We start from the raw sequence: 27,963 nt of genomic DNA on the forward strand, positions 1-27,963 counted from the left end.
TCTTCTGTTTTGTGAATTACGTTATAGTGATTTAGTTACTAGTACTTAGTATGTCTAATTCCTGCAATATTGTATCAGGGTTGATTTTTTTTTCTATAAGCAATTAATATTTAACATCCGTTATCCAAATTTGATTTCATTAAAAGACTCCCGAAAATATTCTCTTCTTTATAACGTATAAAATGTTGTGCACAATTTTTATTTTACATTGCACAGTTTAACTGAATTTGGGTGCTATAAGTAAATCATAGCCGTATCTTTATTTTCCACACGTTCACTAATAGTTTACCAATTACCACGTTAATCAGACCACCACCAACAAAAAAATAATAAAATGGATAATAAAGCAAATATTTGACAATTAAAAGAATAACATTACGCCAATTCTCAGCCAAAAATGACCTGGTTAAAGCTTCTGGAGCAGGTAAGATTTTTAGGGAGCAGGTTCAGTTTTTGAAACAGGTCTCATTTCCAGTAACTATGTCATATGTTGACCAAACTTGTATGGATGATATTCTAAGGATAAAATTACCAAAATTTCTTCAGAAACTCGATCTGATATACATTTTTCGGATGAATGAGTTTTTTTATCAGGTTCATTTTACAGTACCCATAAATCCTTTACTTAACAAACTTGTCTGGATGATACATCTATTGACGCACACTACTGGACTTGCATGGAATTTTGGATCTGACGTACATTTTTCGGATGAATGACAAAGTTAGTTTTTCTTTTTTTAGAACAGGGTCATTTTACAGTACCTATAACTATATGACAATCTTTTGGAATTCACGTGGGTACCAATTGTGCCCCGTTATGAGCAGACGTATTTTTGCATTCATATGAAGCTGAATTTGTTCAAAATCTTATACGTAAAAAGAAGAAAACACTTGCTGTGGCCTTCAACTCGACATTTAGATATATCGACGACGTACTGTCAATTACAATTCTTATGACGGTTCGTTATCTCCATATATTTCATTCATGCAAATCTATTTTAAATTAAATTTTCTAAAATGCAGATATTTAAATTATGGGTCGTATTTTAGCTGAACTAACTTTTAGGCCTTTGTACTAAATTTGACTACAGAATTGTCCGTCTTCTTGATCAATACAGAGGGTTCACGGCGGGTGGGATGCTTACTCCCCCTAGGCACCTGGGATCTCACCTCTGGGATATTCTCGGTGTCCGTGTTTTATGCCTTGTTCACAGATTTGTTTTGTTTATAGATCACTGTTTGTTATCTTCACTTTTTTCAAGCATTAAATCATTTTTTTCTTAAATCTATTTATTTTATGTTCTAAAATTCATAATAATCATTATACAATAAACAAAAAATATAATGTACCTAAGTGAACATCAACTGACCGTGAGCATCTGCTCCATGGTCCATATTGGCCTCATGTAGGTATTCTAAAAAAAAAATTGATCACCAGTATGATATCCCATAATTTATTGAAGCATAAAGTCTGTTTTCAAATGAGATTTTTTTTTATTTTCAAAGTGCGCTTTAAAAAAAGCGTTTTAAATTAAACAGTGAGGAATCTTTTTCATACTAACAACGACTGCGACACGGGGTCTCAATTTATACGGTCTCATGCGAAGGACCGGTCTCTGCGTCCTACAGTTGGATTCGAACCCACGGCGTAAGGTTCAACTCCTTAATTCCGCGACTCTAGAGCAAACAGATGTTGATACCTTGTGACGGTACATATTGTCGTTTTGTACATATTGTCGTCAGCGACAATATTTACATACCCTCACTGCACATACTGTCGTCCATCAGTACATATTGTCCCCGGCTGATAAGTAACACATGTACATATTGTCGCTGGAGACATTATGTGCCTCACCCTCACTGTACATATTGTAGCTCCACAGATTTTGTTGCTTAAAGATTTCTTTTGTTGTTTTTGGTAGTTTTGTGAATGTAATTGGTGTGAGAATCACACTGACGTGTTGCGTATGCTATTTCATGCAGCGTGATGTGACGGTATATTTTGTCGTCCTGTTCATTTTGTCGTCGGCGACAATGTGCACCTACCCTCACTGCGCATATTGTCGTCCATCAGAACATGTTGCATGACAATGCAATAATCCATATAAATATGGTCAGAGAAACCAAAAACTTCAGCAATGGTCATATACACTTAATTTGATCGCCGAAATATGGCCGAAATATTGCCTACTCGGCGTTACACAATAATAATCAATCAATCAATCCATATAAATATGACTTATCATTGCTTTGATGTTTTTAAGAATATTCCCATATATTCCTTTGTAAAACTTCGATCGCCCATAGTGGACCCACCCTAGACCCGGTTTGATTTGAAGATACTTGAATCTGCGCTACCTGAGGATGTTTCCATATAAACATCACTAACCACGAGCCTACTGCTGTTCTCATTGGTTGATCAAGAAATTTCAGAACGGAAAACACCGGGCAGGGGAGTCGGGGGGGGGGGGGGGTGCGCCGGTGCTACATCTGTTTGGTTTTTGAGAAGACTTTTAAAGATTTTCTTTACATATTTCTATGTTAAACTTTTTCACCCATTGTGGCCCAACCCTACCCCTGGAGTCATGATTTGAATAAAATTGATTTTGTTTTTATTACACCCCCGCTTGAAAAGTGGGAGGGTATATAGTTATCGGGGTGTCCGTCCGTCCATCTGTCCGTCCGTCTTACGCTTTGGGGTACCCATCTCTTATCCGCAACTCCTCTTATACCACTGAATGAAATTTAATGAAACTTTCACAGAATCTTTGTTACATAGTGCCATTCTGCACCTTGTGACGGTGCATATTGTCGTTTTGTACATATTGTCGTCGGCGACAATATGTACCTACATGTACCCTCACTGCACATATTGTCGTCCATCGGTACATATTGTCGCCGACTGAAAAGTTACCTATGTGCATATTGTCGCTGGCGACATTATGCGCCTCACCCTCACTGTACATATTGTCGCCCCACAGACATTGTTGTTTAAAGATGTCTTTTGTTGTTTTTTGGTAGTTTTGTGAATGTAATTGGTGTGAGAATCACACTGACGTGTCTCGTATGCTATTTCATGCAGCGTGATTGTGACGGTACATTTTGTCGTCCTGTTCATATTGTCGCCGGCGACAAAGTGTACCTTCCCTCACTGCGCATATTGTCGTCCATCAGTGTTATTGTATATTTATGTTAATTATTTAATTATGAAATTTTACCCGTCGACTAAGTATATACAAGTTAAACAAACAGAATTTACAAAAGCCAAAATAAAATCAAACCACAAAGCTAAGGGGGTGCTACATCTGTCTTTGGTGTTTGAGAAGATTTTGAAAGATTTTCTGTATATATTCCTATGTTAAACTGATCACCCATTGTGGCCCCACATTACTCCTGGGGTCATGACTTGATTTTAGTTTTGTTTGTTGTTAAAATGTCCCACTTGAGAATTTTTCATTCATATTGAGACGTCACCACTTACCCGCTTCAAATTTAGACCTATACTTGGCACTCAGGATAATTAAGCAGTGAGGGATTATTTTGTGCCAGCAACTCAAAATTGAACGTACGCTATGAAGCTTTCACATAAGTATCATCTCTTCTGACCCAGTAGTTCTTGAAAAGAAGATTTGGAAAGATTTTTTTCTAAATATTCTATGAAAAACTCAGATCATCTATTGTAGCCATACCTATCCCCCAAGGGACATAATCTGAATAAAACTGAATCTACACCTTTTAATGAAGCTTTCACACAAGTTTGAACTTTTCTGACAAAGTGGTTGTTGAGAAGATTTTTAGAAGTTACTAAGTTTTCACTTATTCTTAACTACTCCCCTTGAAAGAGGGTATGGCCCTTCATTGGAACAAACTTGAATCCCCTTTATCCACGAATGCAAGTGTGGCAAGATTGGTTGAAATTGACCCAGTAGTTCTTGAGAAGAAGCTGAAATTATGAATAGTTTACAGACAGACCGACGGTCAGACAAAATGTGATTAGTAAATCTCACTTGAACTTCCAGTTCAGGTGATCTAAAAATGTTATTTTTGCTTTATTCTTATATTATTATTATTAACAATAAATTATATTTATAATATTATATCGGCACATGATCATATATAAGAATAACGCAAAAAATAATTTCCAAATAATCATTACTACTGAACAAAAAAGAAAAAAAAAACATACCTGTATTCAATCTCCAAGTATATATTACAAGAAAAAAAGAATACTAGTAGCTGATTTATAAGATATCTCAAGAATTATGGTATCTTGATATGTCACAGTGTTGTACATCAATTCTGGACACAATTTTCTGACCAAAAAGTTTGTCGCCGACGAGAACATGTGCTACATGTAGTGCTTGACTGTACATTTTGTCGTCCATTATGTATCGATGAACGACAACATGTGCAGTGAGGGTAGGTACATATTTTCGCCGACGACAATATGTACAAAACCACAATATGTACCGTCACACACCTTTTATTTTACTTTTTGATATGACACTTATTTCGGGTTTCCGAGAGCAAAACATGGACTTTGCCATTATAATCATATGGGAGGCGGGGGTATCATTTAGTGAGCTCATTTCTCACAGTACCTCTAGTTTGTTGTTATAATGTCCATCACGAGAATTTATCATTCGTATGTAGACTTCACCATTTGCCGTTTGAGGGCTGCAAAATTGAACTATATTTGGCATTCAAGGTCACTGAGTAGTGAAGGATCTTTTTCGTGCCAGCACTTCAATATTGAACGTACGCTTTTGAACGAAGCTTTCACATAAGTATCATCTCTTCTGACCCGGTTCTTCTTGAAAAAAAGATTTTTTTCTAAACATTCTATGAAAAATTTTGATCACCTATTGTAGCCACACCCTTCCCCCGAGGGACGTGATCTGAATAAAACTGAATCTTCACTTCATAATGAAGCTTTCACATAAGTTTCAACTTTTCTGAAACAGTGGTTCTTGAGAAGATTTTTAAAAGATGTCAATAAATTTTCACTCATTCTTAACTACTTCCCTTGAAGAGGGCATGGCCCTTCATTTGAACAAACTTAAATCCCCTTTATCCATGGATATTTTGTGGCAAGTTTGCTTGAAATTGACCCAGTAGTTCCTAAGAAGAAGCTGAAATTGAGAAAAGTTTACAGACAGTGGGACGGTCAGACAAAATGGGATCAGAAAAGCTCACTTGAATTTCCAGTTCAGTGATATAAAAATTCAACACCAATTATATCCGCACATGATTGTATATAAGAATAACGCAAAAAATTGATTTCCAAATAATCATTACTATAATGAACAAGAAAAATATATGTATTCAATCTCAAAGTATACTAGTATATTACAAGAAAAAAGAATGGGCTGATTTATCAGATATCTCAAAAATTATGGTATCTTGACATACAATGCTGATGTACATCAATCCTGGACACAATTTTCTGACCAAAAGTGTTCCCCCTACAGCATTGCGAGTAATGCTGTCTGTCTCCCGTCGTGCGTGTTTGTGTGTTTGTCAATCTCTCTTTAACTTTCTCAATTAAATATTCGTCAAAACAATATATCGACGACAATATATGCCGATCTTGACTGTACATATTGTCGCCGACGACAATATGTGCTGGTGCTTGACTGTACATTTTGTCGTCCATTATGCAGGAGGAAAATAAGGCTCGTTGGGAAGGAGCCCGATATTCTTCAACTGAACCACAGGTGCTTGTGGACAGGACCTCTACCCCCTGATTATACACCCCGAATCCAAGAATATTTTTATTTGTCTTGTTTTTTAATCATACCCACGGTGTTATAAAATAAAGCTCTATTTTATAATACACCGGGTATGATTTTTAAAAATAAAACGTTAATGCTGCTTTAATTTTTTTAGTCATTGATATTTCCTGAGTACATAAGCCAATGAATTCTGCCGCTGTCTCTGGAGTCTTCATCTTTAAGGATACACAATTATGCACATCTTATACAAGGGAAAAAACGACAATATTTTGTTCAAGTTGAACAAGTTCTGTCACTTTTGTACAGAGAATGAAAACGTCTCCATATCGAATTTCTGAACATATGTACGGAGTTAAATCGCTCACGACGATTTTCCTTCACCGCGAGGCACATTTGTGCTTTTAATATCTATGTAATTTAAGTATAATTCGGATATTTCCAACTACGATTTATATATATATATACTCATAAAAGGATATCTCTATCAGAAACTGCATATGTTTCGGGGAAAAAAGGGGGGACTGTATTCTCCGCAAACTCAGAGCATGCGCTGTTTGAAAGTGACTCAGATCAGCCTTTTTCACGAAAGTTCCTAAGCGTTCAGACGTGAAAAATTCAAAGCTTTCTCCTGGCGATTTATTCGACAACTTTGATTGCGAAGCATTCATCTATTTTTATTTTTTCAGCTTAATTAGTTTATTTTTCATATTCGTTTCTTTATATGTGTTATTGTGGTATTTCTGAAATTTTATTTATCATTAATATTTTAGTGATTTTTGTCGTTTTCGCTTTGTTCTGGATATTTTTCAGTGGAGGATTTACTACCGAACGAAGAAGGTAAGTTTCTGAAATTGTCAACATTTTCAATTATATTATATTATTTATTTGCACGAGTTTCAATATTTAATTCAAATAAATTTATTGTTAGATGGCCGGAAAGATGCCAACAAACCAGGAGAGGTAAGTTTTATTTTTGTTTTCCGTATTTTCCGTATATTTACCCTGTCACTTTTACTAATTCTTCCTGTTTGGTATATTGGTACATAACAAGGCGAATTAGTGTAAATAATCAACGATTATTATTAAATACTGTCAGCCTGTAAAATCATAATGTAATGCTTTCGTTCATTTTAACTTTTAAAAATCTGATGATTATTTACTCGGTTAGAGATTATCTATACGTGAAATTCATTAACATGATGTATTCATTTTCAACTCTTATGAAATAGTCAAGTGAATTGACAGAACAGTAACACGTAATTGCTCTACAAACTTGAAGATCATGATACATCGCAATTTAATCTCGCATAGCTAAAGAAGATTTCTTATGATTTTGATTTTGTGCTGTTTTTCATAAAATAAGCACCTTAAAAAAAATCAACCCTGTGTTTTGATTGAGATTACGAATTATATTTTTTTGCCGTGCTATGATTTTATAAATATTATGTATTTTGTCTACTTTCATACAACAAGACAATATTTTGCATATAATTTTTATAAATTTTCTGTCTTTTTTAAATCAACGTCTTCTACGTAAATATATCTGTTACACACACACACACACATTTATACTCTCTCTCTCTCTCTCTCTCTCTCTCTCTCTCTCTCTCTCTTACCACTTAATCTAATTTTTTAAGAGAAAAGTGGAAACAAATAGACAAAATGATATAAGGGACATGCCTTACCCCCCCTCCCCCCAATGATAAAAGTACACATGACATAGCAAAAACTCTTTTTTTTTTCACTCGTAACCTGTTTAAAAAAGCATCTGATAACAAGGCATGCACGAACTTAATACAACAGCCGAAGACACACTTCGAATCGTGAGCTTCGTAGTGATGATTCCTTTTCTGATGCAAGAATTTCCCACATAATAGAAATAACACAGCAGAATGTGGGTCGTTTCTACATGTAAATAAGATATTTAGAATGGTTGTAAAAAGTGTTTTCCTGTTAATATAAGTCATTGACAACTTCCACTTCAGTTCATTTTCAAAGTCTGGGTGGTGAATGAAGTAAACAAATAAAAACAAATTAAGGAATGCTTCCTTTTTATTTTCTTCAAAAAGATAATTCTATTAATATTGTATTTTGATCTTTAAAACTTATACACTGTTTCGAAATATTTCTAGTCTTGGTTTTATGGATAAGGTAACAGATATAAAATAAATGCTCATGAAGAACAGCTTTATACGAAGGCCATGTTCTAATAAAAATTCTTAACTTAAAGACAAACAAGTTTTTGGCTTCAAAAGAAAAATAATACTAGTAATTCGGGCTAAAAAAAAGTTTCATCATACTATGAATATTGTGAGTTTAGAACAAAATAAAATGATTCATTATTAAGTATGTATCTATTACTGACATTTCCACAGTTAAAAAATAATTAAAGTAATCACGCCGTATATCTATAGGTAAGTAGGTTTTACTTACCACCGTTGTTAAAAATAAGCCTTTTTTTTCTTTAAATATAATCTATGGAGGTCTAAGAAAAAAAAATCAAATTAATAAAACAAACATGGAAATATTTTAAATAAATTATGACTAACTGTAATTATTTGATTTCACTTAATTCTTGACCACTGTTGATGTGTTGAAAAATAATAATTTAAAAAACGATGATGAGCATGTAAAATTAAGGCTATTTTTAAGACTGAGAAGAGAGAGATTACGACATGAAGTTAAATAACTTTTATGGATTTTAATTATCAAATTGAAGTCATTCCTTTACATTAATATGGTCATATTAAATGACGCAATATTTTGTCTTTTTTAAAAAAAAAAAAAACAACTCAGAATTGAATCAGTCGAGCATTTGCACTATTTGGCATTTTTGCACTATGCACTTTAGAAATAATACGAGTTTGTTATACATGTAACAGCAAATGTTGGTCATTTTTGACACATGGAGTCAAGTGTTTTTATCTGCTCAGTGATACGGCGGCTTAATGAGAAACAGATGTGAGAGGCTGCAAAATTAATAACAAATTAAGGGGTTATTTTATAGCAATTCATCTCTTTTATGTCAAGTATCCCTATAGATTTAACTGAATGATCTAATTGTTTGTTGAATTGAACATATTTAATCTATAAAAAAAAACGTCTAAAGGATCAGAAATAGTTCTGAAAATTAGATATTAGTATTCTCCTTATACTTTATATTGGCAATATTTCCATAATATAAGTACATGTATAATTATATATGGTCTACTACATGTACACATATGCAGTAGTATTAAAAAGAAAAGAAAATCTTCTTTGAATGTTCAAAATAAAATTTTTCATTATAAAAATTAAGATCTTTTTTTAGAAAGCCGGCCACAAGTTTGAATTATCTTAAAAGGTTCAGTATTTTGAATATATATAAATGAAAGAATCATCACCCCATAGAACCAAATGTACATCTATATTGTATGTACATGTTATAAAATGACATTTGTAAGCAAAAAACAGATGGTATGCATCTTCTCATTGAACTAGCTATTTAGTTACAAAGAAATAATCAGAGTTTTAAATACGGCGGTGTAACAATCTTGTATGGATTATATTCAAATAACTTCTTTTTTTCAATATGAAATTATTTTCCAGGTTTTATGATATCACTGCACAGACTATTCTTAAAAATATTAATAGAAGTTGTTAACATTTAAACGTATTATGTTACAACACTAGGCGAGAAGTTGGGAATGCAGAGTTGGATTTGTAGGGGATCCATGGAGGGGAACTTTTTATTTGTGGTAAAATTTAAGAAAAGTATAAAATGGGGCTTCTTCATAAATTCATTTGTCGTCTTTAATTATTCTTGAGACATATTTTATGTCTCTCCGGAGGTTATTTTTTGCAAACCCTACAGCTTCCTTAGGCGAAACGATGAGCCCTAGTTGGGACATTTAGTGGCCCCCAAAATTAAAGTACAGAGCAGAGAAAAAAGTCGATATAGTGAGAAAAAAACTTGGGTCTTTTAATAGAGGAACATCTTTTAGAGATGAAATCTTTAGAAATTTATATATATGGGGAGGGGTGGATCTAGGAATATTTCCAGGGACGAAAGATCCACATCAACTGTAACAAATCATTCTCGGGAATTTTTGACCAGAAACAAACTGGGGGGGGGGGGGGGATTAGAGGTAGGAAAATTATACGGTAAGGAAAATTCTGAAAAGAATTATCTATTAATATATCGATATATTCCGTACATGTGTTTTGTCTACATTGTCTTTATTCCCCTTGCTGCATGATTGGAATTTGGTGACCTATATTTCAATCTACTGTGTCAGTGTGTGGAACGGTTTTCCCGGGTTTGCTCTCACGACTGTAATCTGTGAACTATAAATCAAGAGTTTTCAAGACACAGGGCTTGATTTTTAGGTTTTAATGCAAACAGGCAAATTCTCTGGTTACTCTTCACCAGTGGCGGATCTAGAGGGGTGTTTAGTAGACGAAGGTTAAATTCTCCCATTTGATTTTGCTAATCTGTGGAAGAAGAGATGGGGAGAAAGAGTAGTGTAAACCGACAAACAATTATTCCCTCGTATAGAGTAGGGGGAAAAAATCATTGTTATTATCTAAATACTTTCTTCACATCGGCTTTACAAGCAGATTATATATAATTTATCAATTTCTCTTTGGTTATAATAAATCAAAAGTGAGAAAAAAAGAACAACTTTTGAAAAAAAATTTAATATTGGGTACACATTTAGGTTGAGCCTCTAAACAAAGTAATTAAAAAATTGCCAAATTCGGCTTGAAAATACATATGAATAATTCGAAATGTATTATGACACTATTATCATTTCTTAAAATAATGTAAAATGTATTAAGAAAGATATTAAATAATGAAAACATCTCACATAAAAGAATGTTTATCTTATTCCCTATAGATATTCCAGAATGTAGTACATCTAAAGGCAAAATTTATATTAAAGCAAAATTTATGTGTTTTTAAGTGAAATATCTTTTTTACAAATATTATTGTCAGAATCAAGAAACACTCATGGGCTTCGCTCCTGAGGCCTCATCCACAGGCTTACCCTGGACCTACAGGGAGCTCTAAGACTACACAGACCCTTTGCGTAATGTACATAAACATAGCACTTTGGCTGGCCATGATGCTGAACATTTCATTTATCTTCTTATCTTTTTTATCGAATAGTTAGGTTTGTATAATTTCTCTTATTAGTAGTGCATAATTATTGATCGGTAGGATTCCTACCATACCCCTGTAATATAAACCTACTATATGATAAAAATGTCTCTTCATCACCACCCTTTGATCTTTCTTAATCGGATTCCGCTTTTCTTGAATACGCTAAAACTTATATGCTTAATATTCTTCGTCTGGCAATTATAAACTACATGTATCTAGATAAAATGACTCTTTTAAATATTAAAATTGCTTATTCAAAACATTACTTTAATGTTTAAGATAAGTTTGATTTTTTTTTCAGTGACCTTTTAAGAAAAAGAAACTCATTACTTGTTGCTTTAAATCTAATAAATTCAAGTTCTGGAGACTACTTCTTGTTAAAACTTTTAATCAAATTATATCTCAACACCTTATGAATGAGGGGAAAAGTGAAACGTAGTACAAAAATTAAGATTTTTTTTTACTTTCATAATACTTGTACAAACTTAAATGTAACTATATGTACAAAACACAACCAAATAAGAAAATATTTAAATCAATCAAAACACTTTAAAAGTTTAGAGAGAGAGAGAGAGAGAGAGAGAGAGAGAGAGAGGCGGACTCTAACCAGTAACAACAACAATAATAATGATGATGATAAGTACCATTTATGCCCTCAAACATACCAAGTTTCATTAAGCACGCTTTGGGAAAGAGAAGGGGAAAAAAAAGGAAAAATGGGGGGGGGGAGAAAACTAAAACAGTGCACTTTTTGAGGGATTCATTTAACATATATATTTAAGTGATTACCAAAGAAAATTTCAATAAATTAAAATTTAACAACACATATATGCCACAAAATGCTGTAGTCATTTATTTTTTTTTTAAATCTTCTACTACAGTGTACATGTATTTCAGAGTTTTAAAATGGAAATTAAATAGATTAAGAAAACCTTGGATAGATAGATAGGTATTCTGAAAACGAACTTGATAAATGTACTGTTTCATTAATATAAACATAGTATTTAATATTCTTGGATTTCATTGTAATTTTTCACAAAAAACAAAAAAGCAAACAAACCAAAAACAACAACATATTTTAGCGTCTAACTTCAATTCATGTATCTTTTGCTTGACAATTAAAGACTAATTTTTTCACCCAAAATTGCTGAACAAATGGGCTGTCCCGGATAAAATGATAAAATGTTTCTTCCTCTTCTTCACAAAAAGTACAAAACTTGATGTCAGCTTTGTCCATTTTATATATGAAATTTTTAGTAGTTAGAATATGATGATAAACTCTGTATTGAAACTATTGTAATTTAAAATTTTGCGTCACGAGAAATGGAAGTTTATAAATTGTTTTTCATTGCAAAATTGTTATTTAATTTCAGTTTTTGAATTATTTTATTCTTAGCTTTTTACGTAGGAACAAAAAAGTGCTTTTCCAACTACACCTATTTGTTTCATAGCAATCTCTTTCAAAATGATGTATGCATGTTTTCACATATACTCATGGGGATTGGGGAGAACAAATGAATTCAAATTAACACCGAAAGTTATAGCTTATTTATATCGCACTGGGATTTATTTTTGATGTAAGATGATATTAGAAAAAAAAAATGGAAGGGCCCACAGCAGTCGCCCCGCTTGTCAAGTTATTGTTTCCAAATTGAACATACATTTTTTTTTTTAAATTATTTGTTATTCTTTTCAAAAACGAAAAAAACCAGTTTTTGAATTATTTGTAACATTTAAAAATATTCTTGATAACATTTCAAGAATATAAACTTTTGACTCATATTTTAGTAAAAGCTTGTTTAAAGACTATATTTTGTTAGTAATCCAATGTTATAGATTCTTCTAACCAACTGAAGTTGGCAACCTAACACTACCTCACATATCTAAACTGTCTGTGATATACATGTATATATAAAAGAAAACAGAGTCATCCCCTAATTTTGAAACCTTCTTGCAAGAGAGGGTACATAAAATCTGAACTAGTAGTTGCGCATGTAATTTTTAAAAAGAATAATTAGCATGGAATATTAAACATTCGTCATAAAATAGTTAAGATAAGGGGAGCAATATATATTCGTTATAATTTTGTAACGCATAAGGTTTGTAACATTGTGTGCATATCTTTCCTTGAAAAAGCTCGGAAGACACCTATTCTTTTTGTTAAGGTCTTCCATTTAAGCAGGTTATGTTGTTACTTTTGCAAAGACATGAATTACATCATTGCTCGATATGCCTTATTACTGACGACAAGGCCGACTCAAGAATTTAAAAAGAGAATCACCTAGCTGTTTCTATTTATAGATAATCTTTTCTATTCGGCTTCTTTTATTCTTAATGTATGTGAATGACCTCAGTGTCAGATTCCGAATGCAAAGTTCTTTTATATGTAGACGACACAGCTAATCTTTTTTCACACTCTAATCAAGAAATTATTGGTAGAAAACTATCTGAGATATTAGAGCAATGTGAGCACTGGTTAGTTGATAATAAACTATCTCTACATTTGGGGAAGACAGAGAGTATTTTATTTGGACCTCCTAGAAGTCTTACAGTAGAGTCTGTCAATTACGCCTCAACCATGTGTTCAACATACATGTATTTCATTTAGGACTGTATGGGCAATGTTTAGACTACAAACTGTACAAACTCAAATAAAAAAATTTTTTTTTTCGTGCCAAGGTTTCAATCTTTTTTTCAATGGAATTTAAGACTGGAACTATCTACCTGATCAAATATATCACCAATCAAGCATCATTTAAAAAAAGAAGTAAAAAAACATTTAACGGAGTTACTCAAGAAAATGTCCAAAGATGAATTTTTATACTATTAGTTATAACCCATATGTTTTTTATGCCCCCATATCGAAGATTCGGGGGTATATAGTTTTTGCCCTGTCCGTCCGTCCGTCTGTCAAGCTGTCTGTCTGTCTGTTTGTTTGTCTGTTTGTCCGCAAAAACTTTAACCTTACCCATAAGTTTTGATTGGTTGGAGCTAAGGCTTTTATATTTCAAATGTGTATTCCTTGTGACAAGACCTTTCTTTGGGTACCACCATATTAGACCTTTTGACCTTGACCTTGGAGTTTGACCCAGTTTTGCAAAATTTTACCAAACTTTAACCTTGGCCATAACTTTAGAACAATTGACCCTTTGACGTTGACCTTGGAGTTTGACCTACTTTTGGAAAACTTTAACCTTGGTCATAACTTTTGAATGATTGGTGCGTTGGCTTTCATATTTCACCCGTGTATTTCTTGGGAGAAGGCCTTTCCTTTGGCACCATTAATTTTGACCATTTGACCTTGACCTTGATGTTTGACATACTTTTGAAAAAACGATAACCTTTTCCATATCTATTCAATGGTTGCTGCTGGGGCTTTCATATTTCACAGGTATATTCCTCGAGACAAGACCTTACTTTGGGTACCAACATATTTGATTTGCTTTTGAGAAAGTTTAACCTTCGCTAGAAGTTGCCATACGGGGGGATCAGTGTTTCACAAACACATATTGTTTATATATTATATAAGTGTGATTGCAATTTTATGCCATCATGCTTATAGTAAATATATTGTGTGTGTCACATGCAAGTTTCTAATATAAGTTACATGAAAAGGGACCCCATTCGCTTGTAAAAAGCCCATACTGGCTTTCATGGGCTATCCTTGGATTTAGGCATATACAATATATTTATTTATATTCATTTATCTGATTTATAATTACAACATAATATTTTTTTACGCCCCGTAATCGAAGATTCGGGGGTGTATAGTTTATGCCCTGTCCGTCAGTCTGTCTGTCAGTTCTTCTGTTTGTCTGTTAACATTGCCCATAACTTTTGATTGGTTAGAGCTATGACTTTAATTTCATATTTCAAATGTGCATTCCTTGTGACAAGACTTTTCTTTGGGTACCATCATATTTGACCTTTTGACCTTGACCTTGGAGTTTGACCCAGTTTGCGAAATTAAAACCAACATTTATACCTTGGCTATAACTTTTGAACAATTGGTGCTAGGGCTTTCGTACTTCAGATGTGTAATCCTTCTGACAAGACCTTCTTTCGGATACCAACAACTTTGAATTTTCGCCCTTGACCTTGGAGTTTGACCTACTTTTGAAAAACTTTAACCTTGGCCACAACTTTTGAACAGTTGGGACTAGGGCTTTCATACTTCACATGTGTAATTCTTGTGAGAAGACCTTACTTTGGATACCAACGTATTTGGCCCTTTGACCTTGACCTTAGAGTTTGACCTACTTTTGAAAAACTTTAACCGTTTCCATATCTATTCAATGGTTGCTGCTAGGGCTTTCATATTTCACAGGTACAGTGTATATTCCTTGAGGCAAGACCTTACTTTGGATACCAACATATTTGATTTGCATTTGAAAAAATTCAACCTTCGCTATAAGTTGCCATACGGGGGCATCAGTGTTTCACAAACACATCTTGTTTACCAAATTTATGTTTTAAAAATTCATTTCTTAAACTATGTCTATCCAGATTTTATTGTGTATATCAATCATACCACAATGCTCATGTACATTGCCTATTCCAGAATAAAGATTATAATATAAGTCCCCTACCGATGAAAGTTTCCTCCTCGTCTGTCCTTCTGTCTGTCAGTCTGTCCCGCTTGGTTTTCCACACTTTTTTCCCTAAACGTGCTGTCAAATAAAGTGATAAAAAGTTACATAGATTTATAAGAATATTTGCAGGAAGTAGAAATTTGAACATGATAGAAGGTTTACAATTTCTTAATGTTTTAAATTTATATTTACATCATTTACAAGTAAATCTAAAAATATAAATCAAGGCATCCAGTTTTTTGTTTGCATGTATCATTTGTCCTTAATTGGATTTCCACATCTACAAATTTTTCTGTACCTGGCATATTGCCATATTGATTCATCAGAAGGAGAATTTTCGGTGGTTTTGTCTCAATGTCCTTTTTGATTATTATCGGGAATTATTCTTTGATCGCCTTTGTAATGACTATCGCTCTTCAAATAATTTCTAACCATAGGACCAAGGCAGCTTAGGCCATGCTTTTCTTTTGACCTTTTTTATATATTAATTAACACATATCTTTCTACAATCACATTTTATTCCACAGAAACAGTCACCAGCCAGATGCCTTTTCAACACGCCAAGGACGACGACAGAGTCTGCAGAGGTCACATGTAAGTTAGGTTTATGTGCAATGATAAAATGAAATTTTGTTCGCCGAGTATGTAACTACCACACCCTCCTCTCTTGGATCTAGCTAAGCCTACATCAAGTGGATTAATCATATTTTTGCCCAATTAAACAATTTACTGCAAATTTGATTTGAATTCACGTTATAGAAACTATATTTCTACAGATGGAAGATTGTTAGTTTTGTTACATAACGAAACGCAGCTATGTATTTGTCACATTGACATGGTCAAAACGTAAAGATTATAGATAAAAGCACACTGCAGACGTATAGATCTACTATTATAAGAATGGCCGTAGACCCCCCCCCCCTCCCCAATAATTTTGGCAATATGTAGTATTCTAGATAAAATTTATATATGTAACATTTGATTACCGATTTTTAGCTCACCTGAACGTTCAAATGAGATTATCGATTTGATTGTTTTTGCAGAACTGGACCAATTTCAACCAAACTTGGCACAGAGTGTGATTGGGTAAAAGAAATTCAATTTTTTTTTATATGGAGGGCGACACCCTCTTCCAAGGGGAGATAAGGAAAAAAATAAAAATTTGGTGGGGTCATTTCAAAATCTTCCTAAGAACCACTGGGTCAGAAGTATGAAACGTTTGTGAAAGCTTTCTGACATAGTGTAGATTCAAATTAAAATTGTTTAAATCATGACCCATAGGGAGTAAGGCGTGACCTATATGGGCAATAAAATTTTTATATGGGTATAACTAGGAAAAATCTTTAAAAATATTCTTATCAAGAACCGCAAAGCCATGATTAGTAATATTGTTATAGAAGCATCCTCAGGTTGTGAAGATTCAAGTTTGTTCAAATCATACCCCCCCCCCCCCCCCCCCCCGAGGTAGAATGTGGCACTATAGGCGATCAAAATTTTACATATGTATATATAGGGAAAATCTTTTGAAAAAAAATCTTCTCAAGGACAGCAACGCCATGAACAGTCATTTATATGAAAGCATCCACAGGTAGTGTAGATTCAAGTTTGCTCAATTCATGGCCCCAGGGAGTAGGGTGTAGGCAGAGTTTTTAATAAAATGTAAAAAAAAAAAAAAAATCTCTAAAATTCTTCTTCTCAAGAATAGCAAAGCCGAATCACTTTAATATGGAAGCATCCATAGGTAGTGTAGTTTCTAGTCTGTTCAAAACATGACCCAGGGGGATACGGTGGAGCCCAATAGGAGATCAAAGCTTTACAAACTAGGAATACATAGAAAAACTCTTAAAACCTTTCCCCCAGGAACACAAAAGCCTTACAGGTAGTGTACATCATGACCCCAGAGGATAGGGTGGGGCTACAATAATTATTGGTGATCAAGTTTTACATGACAATATACATGTATAGGAAAAAAAGACTCTGTTGATGAAGATCAAGAAGGGTCATAGTTATTCAGGTGAGCGTCGTGGCCACTAAGGAATTTTTGCTTGATAGTGCCCCTCGAACTGAAAATATTTAGTTGTACCCCATCCCGACACCTGAAATGGCTACCTGCATGTGGCCCTGCATGATTAGATGATGACTTATAACGAGATTGAACGATATTATTGTATCACTGATTAATTGATGTCAATTTATTGCCAATTTATTTTACAGTAGTCTGCATCGTTTAAGAAATTGTTAGTAGAACATTCTTTTATGTATCGAATCAACTAGAATTATTAAATTCCATATTCAGGTGAAAATGATATATTGCTACATAAAAAAGGGAAGTTGACGATCAACACAAAGTGAAAGGAAATGTTATGAATTTTTTTTGTCTTATTGTATATAGCAGGAACATGTAAGGTGGCACCAAAACCATAAGAAAAAAAATATTTTTTTTTAAGTTACTCGTTGACAAGACAGTTTTTTCGAATTATTATGAGTCAAAACTTATCACTCCTGGGTCCAGATTTCAAACTTAAAAGTTTGAAAGTGAATTGTACCATGTGCATGTATATATAATGATGTCGAATTTAATTTCACTCTTGTTCTTTGGATGATTAACAGACAGAACCAATTAAAAAAAAAAAACTTTCCTCACTCAAAATGCGGTGGTAATTTAACACATTTATAGATATACATGTAGATACATTGGAAAAAGTTTCAAGTTTTTATTAAAACTAACTCTCTCTCTCTCTCTCTCAAAATATTATTTTATCCTTGTGCCAATTCCATCATATATTTTTTCCTCTGGTAAGTTCATGTACAACTGAAAATCAATAACAACCAAATCATATTTTAAAACCTTGAATTCAATCCTTCGATGTATAATAAACAGAAAACGAATCATGTGGAAAGTTCTTCAATTTAAAAGATTTTTTTAAAAAATGTTTTCGCAATTACATGTATGTGTATCAACTCTATATAAAAAACTGTTTTGTAGTGTGTTTAAAATGTTATAGGCTATTTTTGAAAAAAAAGTTATATTCGGCAAAAAGGTTTTTATATCGAGTTCGATATCCCAACATTAAATCGGAATGGCGCCTAATGACACCAGAGACATATAACAGTATAAGGTCTCTGATGGCACTGAATGTCTGTTATCGGTTATGTCAGGACAGATTTGGAGGAAGAAAAGAAATAATAATTTCAAAGGACTTTCCTTCAGAATTGTTACTGAAATGGGCATGAAGTACTTAGAATCGGACTTAGGCTACACTGCTAAGAGTAGTGGACGTAAGAAAAGCAGTCCTTTGAGGTACTCGAACCACGACATATAATGTGAGTAGTGAGTATCGCCAAACTCCATTACTCCGTCACTACCCAACTCCGAATCGTATCACGCCACAGTTTTGGAGTTCGCACGTAGCCCTCTCCCACCCGTGGCTGCTTGTTTACATGAAGTGCCGTAATCTTGCACAATGACGCCCCTATGTTGTGACGTCCTGTTCAGCCAATGCAGGGTTCGACATTAACGTTAGTCCTCTCAGGCTAATACATTTTCATTCGGACTAATAAAATCTGTGGCTAATTAGTCCGAATGGACTAATAAAAAATTCTGGAAAAAAATCAATAAATTACCGATGTTCAATTCTCATCAACTTTCACTGGGAAACCCTGCATGTATTTTTAGCTTTCTAGCTTCTTGGCGGGAAGTTAGGTAATTCCGATTCAATTCGGCTTTTAGGGCTGATTGGTGTGGAATTAAACATTTTAGCGATCATAATTTAGTATGATACATAAAGAAAGATGTTGGACATTTAGATGTAATGTATCATTAGAGAAAAAACGAACAAGATCTGGAATAAGATCGTAGTTCCTGATTGCGAGAGTTGAACGAATGTTGTAATAAAACATTTCACGTATTTAATTCTTTGTTTATTAAAAAAAGTATAAAAAGTACATTGCAATGTTTATTTTTAAATTAACCCTTACAAAACATTGAAGTTTTTTTTTTTACGGACTCAAAATCGTGTGCGGATTAGTAAAAGTAAAGAAGCACTAGTCTGGCCGGACTAAAGCCTAAAAATGTTAGTGTCGAACCCTGCCAGTGGGCGAACAAGTCCAGCAGTGGCAGCACAATCTCTTGCAAGGCGTCGGAACCGGGGAGGGGGGGGGGAGGCTTAGCCCCCCCCAACTTTTTTACAAAGATAGACATAATATAGACATTAAAAAATTGGGGCTTAGCCCCCCACACATTTTAGAAACTTGTTTGTTGTGTAGCCCCCGCCCCCCACTTTCAATGTACTTCTGGTGCCTATGTCTTGATTTAGCTATATAGCTTGAATTAGCTAAGTAGCTTTATTATGCTATTCAGAATAGCTTGATTCAGCTATGTTAGGCCAACATTAAAAATATCTCTGTTTCCCCTAACCCGACCCTAAAATCTCAAGTTGGGTAGGAAGGTAGATAAATAATTTTTTTCTGACAGTTGCTTTGAAAATTCATTCTGAAATTTAATGGAATAATACTTTGAGAGATAAATAAGAAAATTTCAAAAAAGCGTTTTGTAAACAGAATATCACACAAATGCCTTTTAAAAGCAAAATTTTGGTAAATTAATTCACAAAATTTTATTATTCAGTTGACCTTGTGAAATATGTGCATTTAGGCAACACCCATCAGCCACGCAATTCTCAATTTATAGGACCCGACACAGTGCTGCGACTTATCTTATTTCTATTTCATACTGACATCGTTTTGAATGAGTAATTAATTATTGACTGTATTATTATGACAGCAAAGTGTTTCGGCGGTTTGATATCCTATTGATGTATTAAAAATCAAAATCACGGCCCTGCCTTCCTCAGGGATCCAACCGTGATTTCTATTGTGGCAAAATAGCTTTTGTAAGCAAATCACCAATACTTTTATGTTTAGCATATGCAATCATTGGTTTTGTTTGAAAGATTTCTTTGCATTTTTCATCTTTTAAAACTAATGACCAGTATTTTAATAATCTAAGCATCCTCACTCAGGTAGTGTAGATTCAAGTTTGTTCAAATCATGACCCCCCGGGGTAGGGTGGGGCCACAATGGATGATCAAAGTTTACATAGAAATAGATAGGAAAAATCTTTAAAAATCTTCTCAAGAACAGCAAAGTTGTGATGAGTCATATTTATATGGAAGCATGGAATATATAGGAAAATTTCTTCTCAAGAACTGCAAAGCCATGATTAGTCATTTTGATATGATCAAAGTTTTACATAGAAATACATAGAAAAAATATTTCAAAAAATTCTTCTCCAGAATCACTGGGCCAAGAAAAATGAAACTTATCTGGAAACATCCTAAGGTAGTGTAGATTCAAGTTTGTTCAAATCATGACCCCCAGGGGTAGGGCAGGGCCACAATGGATGATCAAAGTTTTACATGGGAATACATTGGAAAAATCTTCTTCTCCAGAATCACTGGGCCAAGAAAAATGAAACTTATCTGGAAACATCCTCAGGTAGTGTAGATTCAAGTTTGTTCAGATCATGACCCCCAGGGGTAGGGCAGGGCCACAATGGATGATCAAAGTTTTACATGGGAATACATTGGAAAAATCTTCTTCTCCAGAATCACTGGGCCAAGAAAAATGAAACTTATCTGGAAACATCCTCAGGTAGTGTAGATTCAAGTTTGTTAAAACCATGATCCCCAGGGGTAGGGTGCGCCACAATGGACAATGAAAGTTTTTACATTGGAATATGTAGGGAAAATCTTGAAAAAATTCTTTTCTCAAGAACAGCAAAGCCATGATTGGTTATATTTACATGGAAACATCAGGTAGTGTAGCTCCTTTCAGTTTATTTTATACTTCTATGGATTGTTGTTTTATACTCAGGTGACCATTAAGGCCCTTGGGCCTCTTGTTTTTAATTAATTGTAAATTAAAAGTTAAATGCTATTAATATGAAAGTTTTTAGTTCTTTCTTTTATTAATACATTGAATACAATCTCCTTTTAAGGCTTGCAGTTTGGAGTATGACCCCATAAAGGAGGCAGAGGAGTTTATTAGACAGAAAAAAGACAAGGGCTGCCTGCAGGTGAAAGTGATTGATGATGTCATAGGTAAGAGAGCAAGTTGTGGTGATAAACAGTTTCACTGTAGGTAAAGGATTGTGTTAGAGCCAGGAGGTAAATGAAATGTGTTCTCCTTATACTGGTTTCTGAAGCTATTTCAAAACACGACTGATGCTGCGATAAGTACTTTTCCATGCCCGGAGATTGAAGATCTTGGGGTATATTGTGTTTGTCCTGACTGACCATCTGTCAATCTGTAATTCTGTGTATAGTAGCTGTCATAAACTTTAACCATCCTTTTAACTTTTGAAGAAAAGAAATTTGAAGTTCAGATATTATTTAGCTACCATATGAGAGAATTATACTAATATTTGTCTTCATTCTTGTTAAAGTACAAAACAATGTTGTAAATATTTTCAAAGTCATTATTGCTTTAGAATATTGTTAATGAAAGTTCAGATTTCTCATGTTAAGAAAAAGTTGAACATTACTTGTGGATTTCTTATGGAAAAAGATTAAGTCCAGCAATATCATTGCATAATTTAACAAAAGAAACGTTGATTAACCAGCATGGAGTTCCACAGAGCAAACGCACTGTGTCCCACTGTGTACACACCATGTTGCACCATGTTCCGGCAGTTACTTGTGAGCTGTGCTGTATCTTGGGTCCTCGCAGTAGGTCGACTGAAAATTAAGTCACAGTGACCTACTTTTCAATTTATATGACTAATTGCCTAAGAATCATCAATCTTTGTCAGTTGATGCATCTCTGGTCTTCAGAATAGGTCGACTAAAAAGTAGATCACCATGACCTACTTTTGAAAATTTATGGCTTTAATGAAATATTTCAGGAACTCATTGGCTTAGAATCATCAAACTTTGTCAGTTAATGCATCTTGGGTCCGCAGAGTTAGTCGACTGAAAAGGAGGTCACTGTGACCTTTTTTTGAAATTTTATGGCTTTATTTAAATATATCAGGTACTTATTGGCTTAGAATCATCATACTTTGTCAGTTGATGCATCTTGGGTCCTCAAAGTATGTCATTTGAAAAGTAGGTCACTGTGACCTACTTTTGCAATTTTATGGTTATAATTTTAAAAATATTTTTGGTATTAATTGGCTTAGAATCATCAAACTTAATTGATGCATCTTGGGTCCTCAGAGAATGACAAATGATAAGTAGGACACCATGACCAACTCTCAGGTCCAAATTGGCTTAGAATCATCCTGGGTTCTCAGAGTGTTTTATCTAAAATGTAGGTCATGATGACCTACCTTTGGAGTTTCAAGGGTTTATCTAAATATACAGGATACTTAGAGGCTTCAAATAGAAGTGATAGGTTGTACAGTTTATCAGAAGAGCGATTCAAAGCCCTTGGGCCTCTTGTTAATGAATATATGAAGCAGGTGACACATGCGTCCCTTGGTACACTCTAGTTTCCCAATTATGCTCTGGATTGGTTTTGTATGTAAATTTTTATGTAAAATTCTCCATGGAGCATTTTGACCAAAATTAAGGGACGCTTTGACCAATGCATGGGGGGTGGTTTTTAACATCAATTTTTGGCAAAATATATAAGGGGGCACTTTGACCAAATCTAAGAGGTGCTTTTACCAAAATCATGGGGCTCTTTGACCAGTACGGTTTTCACTTTTTTTTTTGGGTAACTTTGACTTGCTCTCTCCACAGGCAGTGTAGATTTAAACAATGTTAAAGGTTTACAAATCAATACCCCTTTGGATAGGGTGGTGTCACAAAGGGCAATCGAAAGTTATATATGGGATTATATAGGGAATATCCTTGAAATATTCATAAGAATAACAAAACCATGACTATTCATATTAACATAAATTTCAAAGGATCCAAGTGATATAGATTCATTTTTATTCAGATTATGATGTCCTAGGAGTAGAGAGGGTCATAACAGGGGATTAAAATTATACATAGAAATCTGAACAAAAAATTGTTGAAAATTTTCTTCTCAAGAACAGCAAAGCCATGATAATTAGTCATATTAAATCAGAAGCATCCTCATGTAGTGTAGATTCAAGATTTTAAATTCATGTTTCCAGACGGTAGGGTGGGTCCACAGTAGAAGATCAAAACAGAACTTGAAAGATCTTCTAAAGCCATGAACATGGAAGCGTCCTCCGATAGCTAGATTCAAGTGTGAACACATCATCCCCCTTTCCCCCTAGAGGGGTGTCTATTTGCAATCACAGTGTGCAAAATTAATGCCAGTTCGATGGTCCAAATCTATCTCAAGTTAAATCGGGCTACACCGATCTGAATTGAAATAGACCAAATTGTCTATCCCAATTATGGCCATGGGTAAATTGAGATTGAATAAAAAATTTCAACATGTAATTAAAAACAAAATGATTCTGAGAAATAGTTTTATACTTTTATATTTCATTCTCCTGTTTAGTTTTGCACACTGCAATCACTTATATATTTAATCTTTTCAATACTGAACTAATGTCTGCTTTTTCCTAGCCAGTGTGCTCAGATGAGCAATGTGGCCAATGGGCTTCTTGTTTTTATGTTTAACTTGTTTGGTACTCATCAGAGAAATAGAAAGTGAACAAAACTTATGGAAACATATTTATTGTTTGTATCTCAAACAATAGAGTACTAGTGAAAGGACTATATTCTGTAGTGGCCAGTATCTGCCCCCAAAATAAAACTTTGATGGAGAAATCTTTAATTATGTTCCAAACCAGGTGGATATTTGCAGACTTCAAAGCATTAAATATTTTTATCAACTATGACATGATCATTAGTTAGATATGACGTCAATAAAATGACGTAAATTCCAAATTGCAATGATTTTGAGAGAAAATAGCGTATTTTACATCGGTATATTGATTGGAAATTATCGAGCGCAGGTCTGCTCAGACTAGATCTTTTGATATAATGTGTAGAATGATAATATCAATGAAATATGTGAATATGGTACCTGAGCAAGCTTGCGCTCTATAAATACTATAGTCAAAATTGAACAAACTCTGTGCATTTTGGCCTCTATTTTAAAAATAAAGGAAATCCAAATAGTTTGTGACGTCACAGAAACAAGAAAAGCCAACTAATTTTTCCAATTTCATAATATATTGTCTTAATTTGGATTATTTTATACAATATATGCACTTTTTCTCATTTCAAGAGATTTTCAAAATTTGACTATTATGGGGGCAGGAATACGCCCTTACCGTATATAGTTCTTTACAGTACATGTAAGAAGATAACATTTGAAAGAAGTTAATGTGACATGATTTTGAAGATTTTTTTTAAGGCCAAAATGAAAAATACCTTTGTTTCCCCTAAAGCGACCGACCCACTTAAATCGTGCCGACTGAAAAGTTTTTTTAATAAAACTATTTGGATATTTTTTTTATTGTTTTTCAAATTTATAAAATACAATTTCATCAAAATCCGTTTTTTATCAGAACGGCGGCTTTTGTTTTACTCTCATTTGGTGCCGACAACATGTGGCCACAGAGGGTTAGTTCGTGTTATAAAACAATGGTGATGTATCAATCTTATTATATCTTTAACTTATTAGAATCCTACACTCTTGAGATATCTCATGAGTTAATGTACCATGACTAAGGAGTGTTAAGATGGTATTTAAAAATGTGTCTTCTAAAATTAACGTACGTAGTAAGCATAGCAAAGCCTGTCTCATGAGTAGATGAGGGGCGCTCCTTGTGAATACCTATCAATAAATTTCACTGCATTTGATTCGTTTCGATCTAATAAACAGTTCATGTATGATCATATTTTTACTACATGTATGATCCTATTTTTACTACATAGGACAATAGGAGTTGTAAATATGTCTTTGTATAATTATTTCATTTGATAAATATAATTCATATGTCGTTTCTTTATTCCTTTTGTTTATGGGATATTGACTCCGTGACTATAAAATTAGATATATGAAACTTTAATCATTTTAGATATGGTTTGGTTGAATTATATATTGTTTATACATGTACAATATTTCCAAATAGTGTTGAAATCTTTAAAATTTGCTTATGGTACTCCTTCCTGAGACGTCCAGTTTATTTTTCTTTAGTTAGGCCCTTGAAAACAGATTGTTTCTTTGCTTTAAAATACCATAAAATTTGTTGGGCCGGTGGAGGGCTCATAATTTAGACTTTTACTAGGCACTTATGACCTTTGATCATTAAGCATCAGTAATGGATCTTTTACGTGCCATCTACATGTAAACTCCGACACTGAACCTACGTTTTTTATGGTCTTATTCAACTGCATGACCGGTCTGCAAGTCCCACGTCGGGACCTGTGACTTAGAATTAGCTCCCGAATTACATCGTGACTCCAAAACAAAACACTAGAATTACTGTGCCACGCGAGGCCCTTGACATTTTGTCTATGTAAGTACTCAAAGATGAAAGTAGGTTTGAAAAATGTACTCGAATGTCCGATGGTTCAGTATTTGCGAATCTTGTGTTTTTTGTAAATATTCGATTTCAATAAATTTACGCTGGCCTGAGATATTTTACAAGTTCAAATGAAAAATATTTGTGAATTAATTTACCATACATGTTGCTTCATTTGTATGATATTCAATTTAAAATTGGTTTCTTTTGTTCTTTCTTATTTATAAAGATATTATTCAATTTTTCAGAATGTATTCCCAAACCTGCTGTCAGAAAAAAAATAATTTACCTACCTACCGACCCAGCTTGAGATTTTTGGGTCGGGTTAGGGGAAACAGAGATATTTTTAATGATGGCCTAAAATAAACAGTTTTAAATTAAAATAAAGTGAATAAGAAACAAATTATGTAATTTATTTATGCTGAGAAGCTGTTGCTGTGTAAAGATTACATAAGATATGATTTTACCAATAGTAGAATCTAATTTATTTTATAAGATCTCAACACTTCTTAGAAGCTAAAATTGATGTTGAAAATATCAATTTATGAACTACAATGTGAATTTAAATAAGATTATGCCCTTGCACTATTAAAATATATTGAGGACTTAAATACTTCATTGACAAGTATATTTGCTAAAATCATGTGACTGCGACGACACTTGAGAAGTCTTATTAAAATCTGAATAAAGTCTAGTCATCCTCAATATGAAGTAAATTGTCCTCTATTTGAACATGTTGAAGTACTAAAAAGAATCGCCAACCTGATGAAGAATGCATTTTATATTTTATCATAAAAAAAATTGCTGATACATGTACATGTATTATCATTGTGCACCTAAATTGTGTTGCCACAATATGTGATCTATGTTTTTCATAAGAATATATAGAGGAAAAAATCCCATATGAAGAACAGAAGTGACTCAGGTGTCACTGTGAGTATTTTGGCCCAGGGGTGTCTTGTTATACAATTACTACAGTTAATTTAAGCTTATAGAATCAGTGATGAACTTTTGATGTACTGTTGAACTTGGGTATCTGGAACACCAATATCTTGAAAACCATTGATAGATCAAAGTGATTGGGAAGTTCCAATCATTTCAAATCCTTGGATATCTCAAAATTTTTTCTTGGTGTCAAGGAGTTCCAAGATAATGAAGTTTGACTGTATATGGTTTTTTTCTGCTGGCTGTGTTTTTAGCCATAATTTTCTTTGATGAATTGTGTTTCTTTTTACAGGAAAAGGAGTATTTGCAGGAAGGGATTTTTGTAAAGGGGAATTTCTTCTTGAATATGATGGGGAACTTATCCACAGTTACAAGGAAGGATTAAACAGATTGGAGAACTATCCCTCTCACATTGGAAGCTACATATATCTTTTTAAATTCAAAGGAAAGAATAAATGGTATGTTTCTTCCTAGTTATACTTGACACAAGAAGTTACACATACAGAGGAAGTAATCACATTTTACTTGTGCAAAATGTTGATAACAGACCAGTGGGGGTGTGCAATATTATTGATATATATTGGCTTAATGCATTATTAAACCGTTTGATAATCTATCGCAATATTTTTTTTCAATACCAGTATTGACAATATGCTAACTGGAAGTATTTCATAAACGCTAAATATGTCGTATCTGAATTCAAAACTCAGCTACTCTGCTGCGCGCGCTTTTTTTTTTTTTATTGTTATAGACATTGCTACAGTGTTTAAAACTAAAACAAATGGAATAAAAAAGAATAAATATATATTATGAGGATAATATTATAGAAAACAACAATTTTGATATATTTTTTCCGGATTACTTACTCTAAACAATTAACGATTTCTAGACCACTAAAATGTTAATCACTAAATTTGCACATGTTGCACCCTTGTTTATTAGAACTGAATGCAAGAAAATAACTTAGTTAAATAATTTTGTTCAGTCTCTTGTTAAATCTTTCATCTGGTATTTGTATTTACTCAAACTCTTGCATAAATAGGTATTCAAACATATATTAAACATACTGAAACATCTAAAAGA

The 27,963-nt window shown here is 33.5% G+C and overlaps 1 long non-coding RNA gene across 1 annotated transcript; it reads left to right on the plus strand.

Moving 5' to 3' along the window:
• Nucleotides 1-6,661: 6,661 nt before the first annotated feature.
• Nucleotides 6,662-21,534, plus strand: LOC133177155 (uncharacterized). The gene is made up of 3 exons (XR_009719619.1): nucleotides 6,662-6,695; nucleotides 16,001-16,067; nucleotides 21,472-21,534. It is a non-coding gene; the product is annotated as an uncharacterized LOC133177155 (long non-coding RNA).
• Nucleotides 21,535-27,963: the final 6,429 nt, after the last annotated feature.

Source organism: Saccostrea echinata, unplaced genomic scaffold (assembly GCF_033153115.1).
Source record: "Saccostrea echinata isolate AGI-Se365-2 ecotype Australia unplaced genomic scaffold, CSIRO_AGI_Sech_v1 ptg000086l, whole genome shotgun sequence".
In the NCBI taxonomy this organism is placed as follows: Eukaryota; Metazoa; Mollusca; class Bivalvia; order Ostreida; family Ostreidae; genus Saccostrea; species Saccostrea echinata.